The following is a 12256-nucleotide window of genomic DNA, read 5'->3' as shown; positions in this document are numbered from 1 at the left end:
CGTTCCCCCTTATTTCTGAAACTATTCACATACATAACATATGAAAAAAAACTTTACTATAGTTAGGGTGGATTGTTAAATTTTTTTTGTTAAATCCAACTCAGAAAACGTAGATTTACTATAATTGCAGGGAAATATATAAACATAAACGATACGGTCAATTGTGATTCAAACTTGACAAAAAAAAATTGTTAAAAAATGTGCGAAGTAGTCCTTTGGGGCGCCAGTCCGATTCGCACTTGGCCGGTTTCTTTAACAGTAAATACTTATTTGCCATGATTAGACCGCAGCATAGTCGTTTGAAAAAAATCTGTATAAGAGCCGATTTTTTGTCGACGATTTATTTTCGTTAAATTTTAATACAATTTGACTAGTTTGAAGAGTAGTACGAAACCCCAATTTGGGACAAAAAAAATGTAATTTTCCGCTGAGTTACGAAAACACCAGTGTAAGAATCTTTAGGACTAACGGTGAAATTGCAATTATTTTGAATAGAATAGGCAACCCTATCTATCCACCAAATTTTATCGAATCCGATGAAAAAGCCAAATTAAAAATCGGCCCATCCATTTTAGGATCAGCCTGTGCAAAATCCCGCCAAGCCGCGCGGTCTGCCAGCGTACACAGTCCTACAATTTATAACAGAGCCCCCATGCGCTACAAGTGTTCACTTTTTCAACTACACTACCTACAACCTTATCGCATTTAACATCTTCCCCGAATACTTAAACAACTCGACACATCACTTAATTCGACAAGGTTCTTCAAGCTTCGCACTACAGTTTCTGATAAGAGATAGAGCCCGCATCTTACTGGAATGTTAATGTAGTCACTTGTTTGTGGATTTTTTTGTCCTTTTTGTTTTGTACGGGTTAGAGAGGGTGACAGGAGAATAGTAATGAACTTGTGAATTTCAAGGTGCAGGATGTTGTGTAATGATGTTTAGGTATTCTTATCATTTAGTGTTGAGGTATTTTCAGTTTGATATTTAAATTTACTTGTTCTTAAAATAGTCCGACCGCTGTTGTTTTGAACTGCAAAAGTTTTGATTTAAAAATCTAGTTAGTCAATCTGTTAGTTCCGATGCAGGGTTTAATATTTATAAATTATAACTGTATTTAACTGGTGTTTAACTTAATTGTATGTTGTATCGGTTTACTGGGATTTAAATTACTAATCAATTAGGTAAGGGGGCGACAAATTTTAAATAAAAGACTACTCAGGTATAAAAATGTTAAATTAATTAATCTAATTTACCCGTCTGTAAGGATGATCATATTAATATACTAAATCTTAATTTAAAAAGGGAAAATTGAATGCAGCGAAAATATTAAAATATTATCATTTTTATAAATAACAAATAAATATCATGAATCAAGTTAATGACCTAAACAATTTTGTCATTAAATTATTATTTTTAATATTTACCTTAGGTATAATAATTAGGTACATGCAACTACTTTTTACTTTTTTGTCCTTTTAAAATTTTATCTCTTTACCAGATACAATATTTCCCTAGTTTAGGTACATTTTAAAAGAAAAGTATTTTAGTATTTTGAGATTCCTTTAGCTCAGATTAATGTTTTCTTTAAAGCTGTGTGGTATTTTTTCATACTGTAACTGTTTCAATTGCTAACACCTTATAGCTCCCTATTAACATTACTAGTGTTAATTTCCAAAGTATTCCAATAATAAAACTCCGTGAAAGTCCGTAGAGGTCTAAAGGAGACGGCGACTGGGCGGGCCCGGGCCGCCCGCCCACCGGCCCGCCTAGCTGGCCCCGCCCTCCCAGCATCACAATAATTGGGCTTAATTGCATATCCATGTATTCAATTAGTGTAGATTCAGGCTTTTGTTTCGTTTTGTTGGTGCCGTTTCATTTTGACTATTGTTTGGGATAATATGACAAATTGTTCAAAAGATAGCTGCTCTGAGATGAGATTATATAGTCTTGTCGAATAAATTGAGATGCCTGTCATTCTGTTCTTCTAGGTTTATGCATGTACACTTTATATCATACGAGGGGTGAGTGGTCAAACCCGATAAGTCGAGTAAAAGGGTTTTTGAAATTATAACTACCTATATGTGACATGCGTAGAATTCTTATTTGAATGATAAAATGTTTGGATTTATCGGGTTTTACCGCCCAGCCCTCACATACATGTACACATTGTACACTTAATAATCTTCCTTAGTTCAGTTTAGTAATAGTAATAACATCGTGTACCATTTATTGTGATTAAAGATAAGGTTTTAACGACTTCAGCCAGCCTATTATGGATAGCTTTATCCATCTTTATCCACGTGATAAAATAACTGTCACTGTTTAACACCGTGGGAAAGAAAGTGACGGACACCGTTTTATCACGCTGTCACGTAGACAAGAACGACCATCATATCCGTACTGGTCATGCATTCTTGAGTATTTTGTTTTTTATACCACATCTGTGGGAAACAAGCATACGGCCCGCCTGATGGTAAGCAGTCACCGTAGCCTATGGACGCCTGCAACTTCAGAGGTGTTACATGCGCGTTGCCGACCTTTTAAAAACCTGTGTCCTTTCCTTTGTTTTGCCTAGAGTGTTAAATGATCATTTACATTACATATCTAGTGACTTTTGGAAAGGAAAATGTTGTCATCGTCTTTGAATCAAACGGTACCTTTTTTTACCGTAACATTTTTTTACACGTTAATCTATTTTTTTACAAGAATTCTATTGAAAATACTGAATTCCTATTGAGAAAGCATTGCGTGTATTTCATATTTTAAAGTCAAACGAATGACCTGTGCAAGTTTTAGGAAGTTACTCATACATACAATATGATAATAATATATGATACACATACTCGTACATATTAGAATTCGGCTTTGCAAAAAGTGTGAAAGGCCTTTTAAATTTAATCTTGCCTAATATGAATGCAAATATTATCACTAGCCCTTAAGTTCATTAATTACAACAATGGTTCCAAGAGTTCCAACGCCCTGACAGGGCTCGAGCCTACTTAAGTTAAATCCTGCGCGTCCGGCGCCCGCGCACCCGGTGACCCGACCTGCCTGCGGCCGATAGCCTACAAAGTACAGTGCTTTCAATTGTTCACTGGATTACAACGTCGTATACACCGGCGAGCCAGGCGCCTAGTCAAGGTGACAATCGCTATCGATTCGCCATCGAATCGCTTTGTATCTCTCTATCACTCTGCCATATTAGTGTGACAGTGAGTTGCGTTTCGTTCGCTACAGAGCGATTGGCATGTTGTCTATGGGGCCAGCTTCGTCAGTAGAAAAAGACGGCTTTGATAAATATATGTGCGAAGGATTGACCTCTCATTTGTATTACAGTGAAAGATATAGAGAAAATTAACGCGACTAGCTAGTAACATAGGTCGGGAGCTCCGTTTCTCTAGATTCCTAGAATATACACACATAATCGTATAATTTTAGCTTAAATCTTGTACAGTCGAGTTCACAAACATCTTTACAAACCAACGTTCCAAAAATACATATACATATATCTTTAAGATACTGACAATAAGACCGTGTAACTATAGCCCATCAACCACATAAATGTGAAATGAGAGCCAAGTTCAATATTAAGAATATGACTTTGCCGGAAAAAGAATTGAGATCTATATGGGTGCCAAGTTCTAGTTTGCTTGGGGTGTAAAGTTCAGGATTTGACTTATCTAGTTTTAACGTACGTGTACGCTATATTATTTATCTTATGTTACTTTTCTAAAATATTGTTTTTTGCTATAAAAACTTACGTAAATAAGTAAAACTTACAAGTGTGCCTTGGGCCATAGTGTAGGCAATACAGTGAGCCACTGTGGCTATATGCGCTGCGCAGCGGAACCTAGAAGCCCCACTCGCGCACGCGCCGGAACTCCCGCGCACCCGGCATTTCCCTGTAATTAGACCTACGGTATCGATTACCCAGCAAGAGTACAATTAGGTGCAAGGCGGATATTGATTTAGGTATGTCGCAAGTATGATCCATTCTGTTAACTGATCATTCGTAAACCTTATTGCAATTACAGTAGGCTGCAAAAGATAAATGGCGCCCTGCAGAGAAACTCAGTCAAAGGGTCAGTTATTTCTGCACCTATATAGGTAGCTATGTCAGGCGGTCTAGCATGAGTTGCGTTCTCGCGCGCGACTCCATACATGGCGCGACTTCAAGTATGGAGTCGCGCGCGAGAACGTATTAACTCATGATAGACCGTCTGGTATGCTAGTTTAGTCAGCTGCGAAAGAAGCAAGTTGGCAAGGTAATTAAAATGGACATAAAGGTTGGTTGAATGATAGAGAATGCCTTTTGGCATTACGTCAGCCATTTGTAAATTTTTCCTTGTTGTGAAATAAAGTTGAAATAAATAATACGACTGTATTTTTAAGACAAAAAAATCGTGTTTAGATTATTTTTAACACTTCGCCCGCTTAGCTTCTACTACTGACTACCAAGTAGATACTATCTACGAGGTAATACGAGTATGTAACGTTGTTACAGGTTTCCTTCCTAGTAAACCTGTCATGTCCTTGTAGAAAAACAATAAACAAACTACCTATACGTAAGCGATTTGCTAACGATTAGCAGCTAGGTAATTGTTAATTAGCCATTGTGATTCTCTTCCACGTTTTTACAGCTTGAGGTCTGAGGTCAACACAGTTTAATCATTGCAAATAAGTGGGTACCCTATATTGATTATGGTGTTGAAACGGCGCGTTTGATTAAAACAGATAAGACATAGACTTTAGGAGCCCATCAACGTGCACACTAGCGCCACTACTAAATAATCGTGATTATTTCAATTTAACGAAAGATATTTAAAAAAAAGGGGGCCGCTACGTACTGTATCTTGTATTAAAGTACCTTTTGAATACATCAAACTAGTTTCTATGTTGCTGGATTCGTCAATCTGTGAACTCAAAACAAAACCGGCCGTTTTAACTTTGGACGCATAATCATTTTAGCTGATGCTTATTTTAGCCGATGCAGAAAGCTGAATATAACAGATTATAATTTTGTTTATCCTACCGTAAAGACTGCTACTACTAAAGTACATTTTTAAAACAGAAAAAGCAGAGAAATTGCTAAAGAATATCTAGCCAAAAAACCTAATAACTGCTTACATATTAACATATCTGTAGATATGCATAAATGTATAGACTTTTAAGACTGATACAAAGCTAAATTATTATTAATGTGGTTCCAATTCCAATAACATATTCGCTTCACTCCTTATTACTGGGCTTTAGCCTTTATTTCTTTACTATTTGTTACATATGGCAACCTAAGCCAGATCCATCAAGCTGAATGCCAAGTCTCAAGATTTAGCATAGGTTATACAAAAATAACTGTTGGCTTTCAAACTCGCGAACTTCGTATTGAAAATATCAAGTATGAACTAAAATCGTTTTAAAAATTTAAAGTTATAAACTACTTACACTTTTTTATGGAATAGGAATAAAAAAACCATAGGTCACTTTTTTATCCTGTTAAAATCGAAAGTTTCAGAGCAGAAAAACCATTGGTCACATTTTTATCCTGTTAGAATCGAAAGTTTCAGAGCAGAAATAATAATGATTAATGACAAAATTTAAAAAAATGTAGCGTAGGTACACATTAAATTAAATGGCGTAGCTAACAACGAACCTATAAAGTAGCCAGCATCGTGGGAACGCCTAGCCATCGGAAGTGTCCTCGCACCTTTCCAAACGTTTCCCTTTTGTTTCCCTTTTGTCCCGCTCCTGATTGCATCCCTTTTGTTTCGTTAGTGTAACGAGCTCCCGATGAGTGCCGGTGTGTCGAGTGGCTTGTGGGAACGGGCTCTTTGTACAACGTTTTTTCATTCTTTAAAGGTTTGTTTGATGAACTAAAGTTGTAAATTACCTAATAACAGGATGAAATAAACTGTATAAAGTTCTTCAATAAGTACACCAGCATGAAGGAAATGAGTCTGTATCTACATAAAAATGCATTAAAGTTAGCAAAAAAGAATACGACATTTGCTAGACTAGGTATTATAATTTTACAAATATTTCCCGTTAGGATTATGGACTTTAATTGTTAAAACAACATAAATAAACCTTCAAATGTCAGATATATACCTATAGAGGTTACTCACGATGCTAATATATTTCGTACTCAAGTTCCGAGATTGGTATGAAGTCGAGTCGGTGTGAAAGCCTCGTAGCCTTACTGGTTACTTACTTAAAACAAAAAAGAAAATAACGAAATTTTGGAACATTACTACAGGCCACTACCACCACACATTTCTCTACAAACAATAACGGCATTCGATATCAATCGGACAATACCGTGTAAATCAGTACGTTGGGGTGCGCGAGCGCGGCCCAATCACAAACGCGGATCAGGCAGATGCGCGATCATTGTTGTACTGCGTCAACTGATAAAGTCGTATCTACACACGGATTGCATAGTGACATACGCCCTTTTGAATGGTAGTGTACTGGGACGGGGGGAGAAGGCATAGCTCTAGGGAAATTCTAGTGGATCGGTATGATGTCGCTGACATATTTAAATGGAGTATGTCACACTTGTGCAGGATCATATGACCAGACTAAAATTTAAGTGGAAGGCATCATGTCGATGGAGACATGCATAAGATTTTTTTATATATGTAGGTAGTCTTTTATACTTTACCATGGAAGTCTAGCTAGGGCAACCGCTCGTTTTACCACGATCACTACGATAAAGTCCCTAATATGGCCCTGCAACCTTTTTAGTTACATATAGGTATACCTCTTGTGTATATTTCATTACTGTCCACGCTCCACGGTAACGTAACGTTTAAAGTAGGTGCCATACTCCGCAAGGGTATGTATAGGTCGCACTGAAAGACTTTTACTCTAGACCCCACCTTTTACTTCTTTTACTCAAGAACTAAAGTAGGTATACTTAACATCATTAAACTTACTTCAGCAGAGACATTTGTAATAAAGTCATCAACTTCCTGACCTCGCTGAATATTCAATAATTGAAAATGTCAATCAATTGATTGACTGCTTAAACGCAAAGGGCTCTATTTATTTAATCTGTTTGTCTTCCATGGAATGCCTGTGTCCAATAGAGAATACTTAATTTCTGTTGACATGCTAATTTTACTAAGAAATCAATAACGTACCTGAATATACCTAGAGCAAACCAAACGATATCATTATTTGCTCGACATTCCACTCTGTCGATTTGCACTGTTTACACGAAAGAGGCTCGAGCTAATGAAATTTAGCATTTTAAGAAGTTGATAAGTAAATGAAAAGTTGTATTTTTTGTATCCAGTAGTGAATGATACGAATATAGTCAAATTACTGCTTGTTCGGCCTGTATACAATTTGTTTGTTTACCATTCATATTTTCACATAAATATGTTATTTTCCTTTTATCTTTTCGAAAAACAAATGACAAATTAGAACCCAAATTTCTGTAGACTCGCTATGGTGTCTAAGCTAACTCTGCTGACTTTTCCATTACAATGTGTATATATCCTATGCAGAGTTCGCTTGGTGCTACTCTATAACCCATTAACCAGCCCGATAATAATTCGATTATAGAAAAGCTAAAGTGTAAAGGATATCACAGCAGCGAAGTCGAAGGATCTGCAATGTCACTAGCGCCCAAAAAACAATGTTGGACACCCCTGAATTCGCACGTTAAATTCAAAAATTGTTTATCAGCCACCGTCGCCGGGCAACGCACCCTATTGCAGGTGTGCTTGGATTTAATCTGCTGATTGTGACTGACAGACGCACCTATACGGTAATAATAATGGGCAGGGGTCGATACGGGGGTTGAAAGTTGAGGTCGGTTTTGGACTGTGTTCATTGACGATTTTTTTAGAGATTTGTCGGGTAAAATAAATATAATGATAATAAGTTAACTGTTAAGAGTGTCAGGTAAACTACCAATTATCTACTAGGTATAAGAACTTAAGGTTTATTAAATTGTAATCACTAGCGATGTGACTATACAATTTTATCAATATTTTTTTTGTCAGCTTCAAATAACCGTTGTTCCTCTTAATTAACCATGTACGATAACTTATTCCTATCAGGTTTTTTTTTATAAAATTAATTCTTATCTGTTAACGTTTTCCCAATATTGTCTAAATATTAAGCATTGTGTTTCCTGATTGATAACCAGCTATCGAACTTGGTTTTACGATGAGGAAAATTTAAACTAGTACAATTTATAGGTACATAACTACACAATGTAGCTAAACCAAAGAAAGCAGTAACCATCAACTTCCGACCAACTTATTTTAATGAGAAAATATTGATTTTTCATACATATTGCCAAAAACGTGAACGCACCGGATTTCTCATCATATTACGTAATATGCACATAAAAAAATGGCGTAACGCACGAAATCTCCCCTCGACGCAACAATAGTGAAGTAATTTACGAGACATAGCCGCTTGGTCCAAAAAGAATAGGAATAAAAGCTTTCGTTGTAAAGGCTCGTTCAGCGTGACGCGGCGCGCGCGGCGCACGCGCAGGCCACGCGCCGCGCACCTTGCCACCGTTGGCAAAAAAATAGAAAAAAAAATATGTTTTATATCGATAAAATCTAAATATCCCTCTTAACCCCTAGCCACCCAAAATTCTATAAAAAGGGATCCAATTCCATACAATTTAATCCATACTAATTTTTGAATCTTTTGTTTAAATTCCATTTGTCTTGTCAAGTTTTGATGTCTGGGCAGATAGAGGATAATATTGTGAAACCAAAAAAACATTCCTAATGATGTATGTTTTATTGTATTTTTAAATAAACAAACAGAAGCATTTAAAACAGTCTACCGTGCACATACAGTCTGCTGTGTAAAAGCGAATTTTCTGTAAATATTAGTAGGTAAGAATTAATTTTTCTGTGACAATGGGAGTCAGAAAATGCTCAGCTAAATATAACTCGATTTAGAAAGTAAAATACCTCAAATAATTGTTAAACGAAAAAACAATATGCGATTGTTATACGGGACACATCGTGGAAACCTCAACATTTTATAACAATGACTAATTAGATAAACTTAGATGATCATTGATCACCTACACTTAAAAACAACGACAACAAGACTTTGAATGGAAATTTACATAATTAATGGCCTGTTTTCCGATTCTCCTGAGATGTTTTTTTTTGCACTAGGTACATCCCAGTTAAAACAATTACGTAATCATTTCAAGAACATCTGGGTTTTTTTTTTCATGCAGACCGTACTTGCATATCAACTGCATTATTTTATCGTTTTTTCGGCACACGCTCTTTAAAGGGGTGGATTCAGTCACCTATGCGAACATATACCACTCACTGATTTAATTTACTTGCTTTATTTATTACTAGCTGTGCCCGCGGCTCCGCCCGCGTGGAATTCGGTCTGTGTCAGTAAGCTAATTGATCTCTAATTTCTCTTTCTCTCCCCTGGAGGCGGAACTTGAAGTAAAGTTGACAGATGGATACGATTAGCGGACTGAAGTCCAGATAAAATATTTTACAATTAGGTAGGTACCACTAAACAAAACTACACTCCAAAACCAATAGTTTTTTTCGCCCTTATTCCAATATTAGACGTGATTTAAATGACACAGAGTAGTAGGTGTATAACGGACAATACAGTACTACTTTTGTATTTTTACGTCCTTGACTGTACCTATCCAAATCATGTCCATGGCAAATATCATCCAATTCTGTCCTCCAGTCAAATCATTCTGAGCATGATAAATTAAGAATTATACACATAGAAATCCATACTTCCTAACAAACTTTCGAATTTAGGTCTAATATTATATTAGTTAGAAGTAAGATTAGAGGAAAGGAGAATATTATAGATATCAAATATCTACATATATGAATGTACCGGGGATTACTTTTAACAGTGTAAAAAAATGTTGAATTATAACTTTTTAATTTAAGTGTTATTTATTAAATAACACTTAAATTAAAAAAAATTGGCCTAAGTCGTAGTCGCTTGGTAGGGTGCCCAGAATGCCATCTTTATTAAAGTACGGCGTAACCCTTAAAATCGTATTAAAAACGCGAGCGTAGCGAGCGCGAAATTTTTTTGATAGAAAAAAAATTGAGAGATGCTATGTCAGGGACACAGCCGCAATGGTTTACGTGAAACGTTGGTGTGGATATCTAAATAATGCAAAAGCCGAAGGCCGAGCTCCATGTAGGGCCGAAGGCCCGAAGCGTCCAGGCTGTCAGTGCTTAAGCACAGAACAATAGTATAAGTGTCTAAATACGAAGGCCGAAGGCCGAGCTTCGTGTAGGGTCGAAGGCCCGAAGCGTCCAGGATGTCAGTGCTTAATCACAGAACAATGGTATCAGTGTCTAAATGCGAAGGCCGAAGGCCGAGCTCCGCGTAGGGCCGAAGGCTCGAAGCGTCCAGGATGTCAATGCTTAAGTCGTAGTAGTAGTCGCTCAGTAGGGTGCCTATCAGAATGCCACCTTTATCAAATGAGGCTTAACCTTTAAAATCGTATTAAAAACGCGAGCGAAGCGAGCGCGAATTTTTTTTTGATAGAATAGGATTTGAAAGAAGAGAGGCTATGTCAGGGATATAGCCGCAGTGGTTTACGTGAAATTTTGGTGTGGATATCTGGAAGGCCGAGTTCCATGTAGGGCCGAAGGCCCGAAGCGTCCAGGATGTCAGTGCTTAATCACAGAACAATGGCATCAGTGTCTAAATGCGAAAGCCGTAGGCCCGAAGCGTCCAGGATGTCAGTGCTTAAACACAGAACAATAGTATAAGTGTCTAAATTCGAAGGCCGAAGGCCGAGCTTCATGTAGAGTCGAAGGCCCGAAGCGTCCAGAATGTCAATGCTTAAGTCGTAGTAGTAGTCACTCGGTAGGGTGCCCAGAATGCCACCTTTATCAAAGTAGGCTTAACCTTAAAAGTTAAAAACGCGAGCGTAGCGAGCGCGAATTTTTTTGATAGAAAAAATTGAGAGAGGCTATTATGTCAGGGACACAGCCGCAATGGTTGAATTTTGGTGTGGATATCTAATGCGAAAGCCGAAGGCCGAGCTCCGCGTAGGGCCGAAGGCCCGAAGCGTCCTGGATGTCAGTGCTTAATTACAGAACAATAGTATAAGTGTCTAAGTGCGAAGGCCGAAGGCCGAGCTCCGCGTAGGGCGGAAGGCCCGAAGCGTCCAGGTTGTCAGTGCTTAAACACAGAACAATAGTATTAATGTAGGTTAATGTGTGTGCTGGGAGTCCTGAAGCACTCAATGAGTTTAGGAACTCCAGAGGGTCTGTTGTGGCGTTGCCTTCATCCAAGACAGTGTTAATGGATTTAGGTATATACTGCCTGTTCACTTTTGATTTCTGCCAATATCCGCGCATGTGTAGGTAAGTATAGACGTACGACTCTCTCCAGTACCCGCTGATACACCACAGTACTTACCGTCGAGCACGTCTGTCGTGCGAATCCGCTGAGCGGTCAACCGTTCTTCGCACTGCGTGAACGTCTCCGATTCTTCCTCAGATTCCTGAGACCGTGCTACCTTGTAACCTCAATACGTTGCGAGAATTTCGCGAGAAAATTGTTTTTTTTCGGAAAGGTATGGTGACGCGTTTAAAATGCAAGTCCCAAATTGTTTGACACTTACAAAGACATAATACCTATTTAAAATTTAAAAACTTTCGCGTTTTGAACACATATTAACTCACATTTATATATAGACGGGCCTATCTCGAAATGTATTTTATTACCGTTATTTACCGACGTTTCGACACAGGTTTCACTGGTCGTGGTCGCGGCTAACTGATGTCCCAACAAAATGTCAAAACAGAGATTTGTGCAACTACCCGACGAAAAGTGTATGAAAAAGTTTGGGGTAGACATCATATTTTCAAACCACCCACTTCACATAATGTTAATTATTGTCAATGGACCTGCGATAGACCCGTCTATAAATGTGATTTAATATGTATTTGAAAAGACGTTTGACATTAACTAAGAAAATTTTTGTTTTTTTTACAAAGTACATACACAAAAAAAAAGTTTGCACCACTTTCTTAAGTTAGCGCCATAAGATTCAGGTGCAAACATAACTTAATTGAGTGTAGTGGCCACCCCCCCCCTTTTAGGGGTTGAATTTTTCTAGCCTAAAATAGGGCCAGGGATTTTCTTGACAGATTAGTAAAGTTTGCATCAAAATCCGTTCAGCCGTTTTCACGTGATGCGCGGTCAAATAAACAGATAAACAGACAAACAGATAAACAGATAAACAGA

Source organism: Cydia amplana, chromosome 17, assembly GCF_948474715.1.
Source record: "Cydia amplana chromosome 17, ilCydAmpl1.1, whole genome shotgun sequence".
Taxonomy (NCBI): Eukaryota; Metazoa; Arthropoda; class Insecta; order Lepidoptera; family Tortricidae; genus Cydia; species Cydia amplana.
Note: the sequence above shows the minus strand (reverse complement) of the source record.